Raw genomic sequence first — 10,050 nt, forward strand, 5'->3', positions numbered from 1 at the left:
CTTGAAACAACTGTACAGTCTATGTCACTGTCCACAACAACTATAGCAGAGTCTCCTCCCTCGTCCGTAAAGACACGCATCCCCCCGGAAGCCCCCGCACACACACATCTCTAACATATGGCTCCTGCAGCAGGAAGGAAGGTTGCACCTAACCGAAGCAGCGCCTGCCAAATTCATGCACCACGCTCGCAGACCTCTGCAGTTATACTGGAGTATCCTCATCAGTGCCTAAGCGGTTCGCCCTCGCAGCCAAAGCAGCATATACCGGGCAGGATGCTGATAACATCAAATGCCCAGACGGTAACCCCTTAAACTCGCAGTTTCGACACCGGATTGGGTTGGGACACTCAGAGCTCATGTGCCCAGTTAAGCCACAGCGCCGGCATTCATCTGTCTTCATCCTGCATTCTCTAATCCGATGATCGAAACTCAGGCACCTGTAACATGTGGGCACAGCATCCTGCCTCCGCACAATGAAGCGGAACCACTTAATGTAGGCTCCCTCAGCACTCAGCTTCTCTGCTACACGTTCCGAACACTGCAGCGCAACATTCACCTGGACTCCCCCTCACCAGTCCTCCAAGGCCCACTAGACAGGCGCACACTCTTCCTAAACACCTCCAGAGTCATAATCTCGGCAAAGTTCAGCTCATAGAGTTCACTCATGAACTCATCCGGCGTTAGTTCAGAATGAACTCTCTGAACAATCACCTTCGGGCCCAGCTTGTCATTTACTGACACCTCCAAACCTACGTCAGCAAATTTGGTGTTGGCAACTATTTTCTCCCTTTCCGCAACAGATGGTGTCCTAATAACTGCTCCTCCATCCCGCACCTCCTTTACCTCATGAACCCTCACACCAAGAGTAGGGCCCACTTCATCAACCACCTTTTTCACTACCTCCTTGCTGACTTCCCCTTCTTAGACCTCACCACCACCGACCACGTTTCTACCGGCTTACGAACAGGTACCGCAACAGGCACTGCAGGTACCGTCTGTGACACCACAAGGGGCGCCGTAACAGCAGCCGTCACAGAAGGCCCGGGAGCAGGGCCTACCACACCACGAGCCGCCAGCTGCTCGAACGCCTCCAACTTCCCTTAAGCCTCTCATTTTCAACGATGGCTCGCATGAGCATCTCTTCATATTTACTGGCTAAGGAAATCACCTCCCGAGTTGTCTCAGAGCTGCACTGACTCTCACACAGCAAATCCAGAAGAGAGTCAGTGACTACCTTCATTTCCAGCACCGTCACACCACCAACACTTAAGTGGAGACCTCTTTGAACGAGAGCGACTCGCCCTTTGGACTTCACTTGCACGCTCGCTACCAGATAAATCATCAACTAGTACGCGACCACCAGAGACACCAGCACCACCACCACCACCCTCACCAGCAACAACAACAGCATCACCAACACCAGCCTTCTTCAGCGGAGAGCCCAACTTCTGTCGCTTCGCCTCTTCCCCTCCATCCGAACTCTGCTCACTCTCAGTGTGCCTTAACCTTCGCCCTGCAGGGGAGGCAAATCCCCTCCGGAGCACCAGCACCTCCCTCTATCTCCATATCCGAGACCTCAGAATTGGCCTCCGATACCGACCCACCCTTCTTCTTCCTTTGTGCCTTAGGAGGCATATCCCAGACACACACCCACTATTCACTAATCGTCTATTCACTACCAGATGTCGCTCGAGTTGTCCAAAATCACAAACCAGTCCAAAAACCAAAATCAAAGCACTCACCGCAGGCAAGGTTAGTCCAACCTCACTTACTGACGACCAGACAAGTCCAGTGGACACAGCACCAAAACACTAGTCCAACCACGTCTCCTCCAGCAACCAAACACCAATGGCCAACGAGACACCAAAATCCACACAACTCACTTCCGCGCACTGTATGTTCGTTATGGCGAGACACCTTTGGAATACCCCAAGGGATTACCCACCAACAACTTAATGCACCTGACAGAGTCAGAAAATTTGAAATCTGCGTTAAGAGCAGGAAAGAAATTTTCGCAAACACTTCACCCGAAATTATTACACTTTTTCACTAGGCAAAATATCACGTCTGTTCTCTTCAACGACAAGTGAGTAGATAGGGACATGAAGTCGAGGGGGTTTTACATGATTATCGCCTTGACGGCTTCAACCATGATGCACCATTGCACAGGGGTCGACGATACGATGCGTCGGCCAGCGCCCCTTTGGAATTACCCAGAGTTCTCTTAGAGAGTGGTAGCCCTCCACGGAGTTCTAGGTCTATTCCGCAGGTACCAATTCGAAGATCAGCTATATGGGCTTCACTTCCCTCTTGGTAAGGGGTTGAGGACTATCTTACACCTCCGCTGCTCTATGGGTCGCAGCACCCGGTTGAGAATGCAACACCACATCGAGCCGATGCTCTACCCGCGATTTGGGTATAAACCACAACCACCGCGTTGCACCCAAAACAGGGGCCTCTCCATAGTCAGGCTAGATCAACAGATCTAGGGGCTCCTGACACCCGCGGCACCAAAGAGTCTCCGGTCAGACTTCGTAGTCGAAACTACTACCACTTTTTGCTCCATATAGCACGGGACTGGTCGCCCAATGAGTGAAAATTTAAGGCACGATCATGGAATAGGACGAGTGTAACACAAGTGCTACACTGATGAAGCAGTCTAATCACCACGTTTACATGGACGTAGCTTTCTCACTGCGAAGAGCGAGGCCTATTCACCTCTTCCGCTCTGACGCTGGCGAACGGCAACCGATTAGATTTGAAAGTGCCCCCGACAAGATCAGAAGGATCTATGATGGTGAGGCAGAGAGTTGAGATTCCCTGTAGTCCCCACCACCTGCGGTACCAGAAAAAAGACCTCTGGTCAGATCTCGTAACCGAGTTACTTCCAGTTCAGTCCCATGTGACCAGGGACTGATAACCCCTTGTGGCTAATATACACGTCTAGGCTGAAAGAACGTACTAAGACGCCCTAACCACACACTCATCTCACATTCATGCTCATACACACCGAGCAGACACATTCATACAACACCATTCACACTAGTGCCCGGCGACGGGCGAAAGCGCGACTAGCAAACTCTCCAAGGCTAGCACGCGTAGAGCTAGTGGAGAGAACACGACTAACATCCCATTGGCCCTCAACATTGGAGATACCCATGGAATCTAGATTCCGGAAGTCGTCGTAAAATGGACATGAGCACAATACATGTAGCCAGTCCTCGACTGGTGCCCCGCACCTACATGCTTCTGTGCCAGAGATGTTCCTTCTATACAAAAATGCATTTAAGGAACCATGTCCCGTCAACAAGTACCCCAAGTGAAGGCCAAAACCAAAATCGGGGTTCGTCTGAGCAAAAGTAACATCAGGATGAACCTGAAAGTTACTCTACCATTCTCACTTTCATTCCATCTAGATTGCCATCTAGATGAAAGAATTTCTCGCAGCCGCGATTTGCGATCCTGGACGCTCATTCTCTCCACACCGTCTACTGCCCAGTCAGAAGGCACAATAGGTAGACCCCTCTTGGCCAAGAAGGACACGTTTGCACGAATCACTTCAAGATCCAAAGGAGGAACCCCAGCAACACCTGCATGGCCTCAGTAGACACTGTGCGGCATACAGGTAAACAAGCCAACATCATTATTCGTTGGCATGAAAGTATCTTGCGACACCCCCAGCCTAACGCCGTCGTATACCATATGGGAGCGCCATAAGTAGCACAAGCTACGAAAAGACCCCCATACACAACACGCATTGCACGTCTACTGAGGCCCCATTCAGACCTCAACACACGACGAACTTGACCCACAATACTGCACATTTTCTCCTTTAAGCGATCTAGGTGGGGGATGAAATTCATCCTCTCGCCCATTGTGATGCCCAAGTATTTCAATTCGGTCTTATAATTAGACCTCGACCATCAAAAACAACACTGGGATGTCGATTACGCGACAAGCTGCCCTTTAGCAACATAGTCACGGTCTTCTCCCTGGCCACTTCTACACCAACTCGTAAGCCCAAGCACCGACAATCTCCATCAATTGTGAGCCAGACTGTTCCAACTCGGAACGAGACCTAGCCTCTACTAATATCAGGAGATCATCTGCGTACGCACATACCTTACAGGTGGAACTAAGCTACCGCAGTAATGGATCCACCAACCCTAACGACATCTATTGAAACACTATTCTGGCACCAACAGAGCACGCCACCCTGTCAGAGAAATAGCTTTTCCAGAGTTTTATCTCTCGACAACCAACTTCCTGCAAACAAGCAATTACACGCGACCAACACAAATGGTCAAAAGCACCCTTAAAGTCGACAAAAATACCCAAAACGTATTTGCTTGTAGATCCCTCGACGCATTGTTTGACATACAGCCAAGCGTCTTCAATACTACGACCTGGTTTGAAACCAAATTGAAACTCGGATTCTGTCTCAGCCAACCTCTCCTGTAATCTCTGCACCATTATCCTTTCCAATACTTTACCAAGCACTGGTAGGAGGCTGATGCCTCGATAAGATCGAGGATTACTCCTGACTTTATCGGGAGATTTCAGAAGGACGATGACTTTCGCAGCCTTCCACGACCTCGGAAAACACCTGAGCGAATACAATTACAGAGCAAAGTCTCCAGGTAGTCCGGAATGGCCTTCCAGATGCTTTTACACATCTCTCCGGTCAAACCATCCAAGCCTGGTGACTTCCTGCAGCGAACCAAGGCTACAGCCTGATCGATCTCATTTCTCTCCAATTCTGGAACAATAGCAGTCTCCTCCGTGGAGGAGGCAACCACAGGTCCACCCTTGGAAAGAAAGAAGCCATCAGGGCTGACACACACACTCTGTCCACGTGGTAAGGACTCTATCATCTACCTTAATGCCAGAAACATCAACCGATTTCTGGGATCTACAAATCTTATACAGCTGACCCCATGGGTCATCGCGGTTTCTCGCAACAAAAGACTGCCATTGACCATTTTTCGCACTAGCTATCATATCTTGATATTCATTCAGACACTGCCTATAGGCAGCCGAATGTACGCCAACGTCATCCGCGTTCCGTCGTTTGGCTCTCTGGAATTTTTCCTGAGACGCCTTACAACTTTACGCTTCTGACTCAGAGTTCTATTCCACCACCTCAACCTCCTAGAACTCGAACGGCCATATCTCTCAAAGGGAATATCATTACGCTAGTAACAGTGTTGGTTAACAATGCTACTTGCTCATCGACAGGAAGAGAAGAAAATTCTCGCAGCGAAATGTTCGAGAAGGCATTGACCAGTTGTTGCCCGTAAACGGACCAATCAACATTCGCCAAACGCCAACGAACAGAAGGATATCGCTAGAGCCATTACCGTACAGTAGGTATAAACCTCACTCGGCTGGTTTACACATGCATGGCCCTTGAAAGGAGCCACTCACTTAACATCTCCCCCTAGTGTAGTTCTGATAGCTCCGCGCTTGCCGAGTTATCTTACTGAACCACATGGGAGAAGATGCGTTCGCGTCCAAGCCGAGGATGACAGGATGGCTACTCACCTGTAGTAGCACCGCATCCATGTACCTAAGGTACGGCTCTAACGCTTCTTCGAACTTGCAATAGAGACTCGCAAGAAATAACACACCAAATTCACCACTCACAGACACATAAACACCAAAATCACTCGCATCCACAAGCACACAATCTACGTTACTATCGTCGAACCTACAGTTCAGCCGACGCATCGTAACACCCAAATCAGACATAACTGCGCTCGATCGTCTGCAATTAAGTTGGATGATTAAATCCATCTTAATGCTTAGATTTCGCCCTAGCCACCATCAAGCTATAATTGGGCAAGCCTCAGACATCATTAGATGTTCTGAGGGTTTACCCCTGAAAGCAAAATTACGGCAATTGAGTGCATTTTTGCACCTCTTTGCCGTATGCCCCTCCTCATCACACCTACGGCAAACTGCACGTGCAAAACGGCAGTGCTGGACCTTGTGTCGAAACTAAGGCAGCGATAACAATGAGGATAACATCTGCCCAATGGCAGATGCAGCCGAAACCGGCTCAAAACCACTACGGCGAGAGCGTCGGCTCTGCTTAACAGCCTCGTACAGCAACAACACCAGTGGCGACAACACCAGTAGCATTACTGCACCATCAGCACCCCCTTTGGGCCTTAACGGCAACTACGCTCTCTTCACCACTGGATTTACCTCTGGCACTCATGCCAGAAGCAGAGCCAGCGGTGCCAGCAACACATTTCCTCTTTGCACAAGAGGACTCACTCTCGTCACCAGACGGGTGGGAGTTGTACCACCTTCCGCCTTTTTGCGACTCCTACGAGTCGACGGTTTAGGCGGCATAGCGCTTACTTCTATCTAGCAGGTAAAACCACCAGATAAAAGCAAACGCCTGAAAATATGCTTCACAAACCACAAATAAATATGTGGTTTGTAACTACAATAAAATAAGTATAGGAAACTATACTAATTGCCACTATCCACCGATAGATGGCGCCAACTAAAATACCAACAGCGATCCACCAACAGATGGCGCTGAAAAACAAAACAAACTGCTGAAGTCAGATGAACACCAAAAGCACGTGGCTAGCGGAGCCCCCGTTTTGCAACAACAATTTGCAAGGCAATTATAAAAGGAAGTAAAACCACTAATGAACACTTTTATTCACTTTTCACACCGATTTTTCTACGAAAAATAGCACAAATCACTTTAACTTGCAGAGCTCTAACGATATGTGTGTATCGTTAATCCATTCATGCGCGTCACTAATTAGATGACGAGCATTTGGCTACCTTAAGAGAGTCATAGTTACTCCCGCCGTTTACCCGCGCTTACTTGAATTCTTCACTTTGACATTCAGAGCACTGGGCGAAAATCACATTGTGTCAACACCCGCTAGGGCCATCACAATGCTTTGTTTTAATTAGACATTCGGATTCCCCAAGTCCGTGCCAGTTCTGAATTGATTGTTAATTGATAGTCGTTATAATTTAAAGAGTACACACCTTGCGATGCAACCAATAAATTTTAGCAAGAAGTTCCACAATTGGTTACATAGCAAATATCCGAGGAACAAGATCCGGAGATCTCTATTTACCCAGAACGAGTACGTAAACCATGTTATTGCTTCCCAATCAAGCCCGACTATCTCAATCTTCAGAGCCAATCCTTATCCCGAAATTACGGATCTAATTTGCCGACTTCCCTTACCTACATTATTCTATCGACTAGAGACTCTTCACCTTGGGACCAGCTGCGGATATTGTGCGGCCTGTTGAGAAGTTTGTGCGTGACCCCACCATAAATTTTCAAGGTCTGAGGAGAAAATATCGACACAACAGTAAATGTCATGCTCTTCTAGTCCATCTACCATATCTCTCTTCGAAGATTTCAATGGTAGTACGACTATAAAACAGAAAAGAAAACTTTTCCAATACCTCTCGCGGCTTCTTTATTTTGTTGTTGCCAGGATGAGCACAAGGCCCATATTTAATAACAAACGGATACCCAACAGGTTACGGAATTGAACCGTATTCCCTTTCGTTCAAAATTATTCAAGTGTTTAATCACACAATTTTGCAATTGTCAATTATAACTTGAAAATTTTCAGCTTTCGCCTTGAACTTAGGACCGACTAACTCGTGATCAACCCTGTTCACACGAAACCCTTCTCCACTTCAGTCCTCCAAGGTCTCATTCGATTATTTGCTACTACCACCAAGATCTGTGCCAATGGCGGCTCCATGCAGGCTTACGCCAAACACTTCCAAGCACACCATTGTACCCTCCTCCTACTCAAAGTTTCAAAGTTTAAAATCCAACCGAAATTGAATATAAACCATTTACTTTAGCGGTAATGTATAGGTATACAACTTAAGCGCATCCATTTTAAGGGCTAGTTGCTTCGGCAGGTGAGTTGTTACACACTCCTTAGCGGATTACGACTCCATGTCCACCGTCCTGCTGTTTTAAAGCAACCAACGCCTTTCATGGTATCTGCATGAGTTGTCAATTTGGGCACCGTAACATTACGTTTGGTTCATCCCACAGCGCCAGTTTTGCTTACCAAAAGTGGCCCACTGGGCACATTATATCACAACCACACCTTCATACCAAGAAGGTGTGGTTCTTACCCATTTAAAGTTTGAGAATAGGTTAAGGTCGTTTCGACCCTAAGGCCTCTAATCATTCGCTTTACCAGATAAGATTATTTTACATAATTTTTAAATGCACCAGCTATCCTGAGGGAACTTCGGAGGGACCAGTTCGATTGGTCTTTCGCGCCCCTATACTCAATCCTGACAATCGATTTGCACGTCAGAACGGTTTCGGTCTTCCATCAGGGTTTCCCCTGACTTCAACCTGATCAAGTATAGTTCACCATCTTTCGGGTCACAGCATATATGCTCAAGGTACGCTGTGGTTAGAGGCATAAATAATATAAATATTATTATGCATAACTGATAGAACGCCCGGGATTGAATTTAGACTATAAATAGACTAAAAACTAATCCCATAAAAGTTATGTTAATTTCGCTATTAGGTTTAATTCCCAATAACTTGCAAATATGTTAGACTCCTTGGTCCGTGTTTCAAGACGGGTCCCGAAGGTATCCTGAATCTTTCGCATTGTAAATCATATAAGCGCATATAATAAACACAAAAATCAAGATTAATGTGCCATTATAGAATACAAGTATTCAAGCGCTGTATATAATAGATCTATCAACACTTTATCCAATCGACAGCACTTATTCTATGTTATTACGCAAGCATACTAATTTGAATAAACTTTCGCCATCGATCTTATGATAAATTGTGTATGTTATAGATTACAATGTCCTATATGGAAAAAATGCACGCCATTCTCACTATATTATTCATATAGCAATCGTAACGATGAATTTTCCATAATGGATATTCAGGTTCATCGGGCTGAACCTCTAAGTTTTCACGTACTTTTAACTCTCTATTCAGAGTTCTTTTCAACTTCCCTCACGGTACTTGTTTACTATCGGTCTCATGGTTATATTTAGTTTTAGATGGAGTTTACCACCCACTTAGTGCTGCACTATCAAGCACACGACTCTTTGGAAATGTTCTCTAGTAATCATTAACGTTATACGGGCCTGGCACCCTCTATGGGTAATGGCCTCATTTAAGAAGGACTTAAATCGTTATTTCTCATACTAGAAATTGAACACTTCATACACTGCATCTCACATTTGCTATAAAGACAAAGTGACTTAGTGCTGAACTCTTTCCTTTTTCGCTCGCCGCTACTAAGCATCCTTTGTTTCTTTTCTTCTTCCTCCTCTCTTATTATATGCTCAAAATTTAGGGGTAGTCCCATATGAGTTGAGGTTTATAAAACACATACTATTCAGTTATACATTAAATAGAACACCATCATTTTCAAATGAAAAAAATCTTTTCGGTATATGAAATTTTCATTTTCAATTTAAACGAGACAACTCTAGTTTCATAAAAAAAATCATTTTATGCTAGACCTTCCTCAATCGATTTACGAGCATTTTTCGATTTTGGTGAATTTTTTTTCCATTTTATAAATATTATTGAAAAATACGAAAAATATTTCTTAAAAATTACACATTGAAATTACCCAAGTTAATTCATTTTATTTGATAGCATTAATCAATAGCTATCATTTAAGCCGTTTTCTATACTTCTATTCTATGTGCATTTTTTTTCGATTTTTCATGAATATTTTTCGATCTTTTTAATATTTTCCAAAAATGGCATAAAAAATTCTTAAAAATCGTACATTGAACAATTGTAAAAATTTGTTCGGCATAATGTTGGCTACATAAAATAGCGATCATTATGCATCATTTCCTGGCAATTTCATGTAATTTTCAATTTATTATGAGTTTTTTCTGATTTTTTATATCAACAGTATTAAAGGCGAAAAAATTCATAAAAAATTTAAAATTCTTTTTATGTCTGATATGACTTTATCTTCAATATAGCTATTCGAAATAGATATTATGTTAGTCAATTCAGACATTTTT

General features: G+C 45.0%; 1 long non-coding RNA gene across 1 annotated transcript in view; it reads right to left on the reverse strand.

The window, feature by feature from the left end:
* Nucleotides 1-7,566: 7,566 nt before the first annotated feature.
* Nucleotides 7,567-10,050, reverse strand: part of LOC131805019 (uncharacterized) — a 4,988-nt gene continuing 2,504 nt past the window's right edge. The window contains exon 2 of the long non-coding RNA XR_009343471.1: nucleotides 7,567-7,803. This is a non-coding gene — a long non-coding RNA (uncharacterized LOC131805019). The remainder of the gene's footprint in view (nucleotides 7,804-10,050) is intronic.

Source organism: Musca domestica, unplaced genomic scaffold, assembly GCF_030504385.1.
Source record: "Musca domestica strain aabys unplaced genomic scaffold, Musca_domestica.polishedcontigs.V.1.1 5, whole genome shotgun sequence".
Lineage (NCBI taxonomy): Eukaryota > Metazoa > Arthropoda > Insecta > Diptera > Muscidae > Musca > Musca domestica.